The following is a 522-nucleotide window of genomic DNA, read 5'->3' on the forward strand; positions in this document are numbered from 1 at the left end:
CAGGACCAGAATGAACAACATAGAGCATAGCAACCGTAGGAGGAGTGGGGTGTGTATGCATGTGTTTATATAAATGTGTGAGTATAATTATTTACATTATCTTGTGCAATTCTCTAGGTAAGAAGGGAGCAGTGGGCATGGAGGGAGCAGTGAAATGTTTCATAAAGGGACAGTTGCTAAAGGGGAAAATTAGAGATGCATCACTTCTACTGGGAAATATTTCTTCAAAGTGTATAGGACTTCTGGGACTAAACTTGTGAATAGAAGGACTGGAAAATGCCCTAATTTTTCATTAAGATTGTAGGCAGCAGAAGTTCACAACTCAAAGCTGCCTTGGTTTCATCCAAGCTTGTGTCTTGACAAGTAAAATCAGGCTCTTCCATTTATAAAGAACTTGCATCTTGTTCTAGAAGACTGTCTTAGCATGTAAGCCCATGAAACATAATACTTATGCAAATCTGAAGCCAGTTCTGAGCCTGGGTGACTCCTTGTAGAATATAAATGACGTTTCTTTGTGATGCT

This window comes from Phaethon lepturus, unplaced genomic scaffold (assembly GCF_000687285.1).
Source record: "Phaethon lepturus isolate BGI_N335 unplaced genomic scaffold, ASM68728v1 scaffold35821, whole genome shotgun sequence".
NCBI classification, from domain to species: domain Eukaryota; kingdom Metazoa; phylum Chordata; class Aves; order Phaethontiformes; family Phaethontidae; genus Phaethon; species Phaethon lepturus.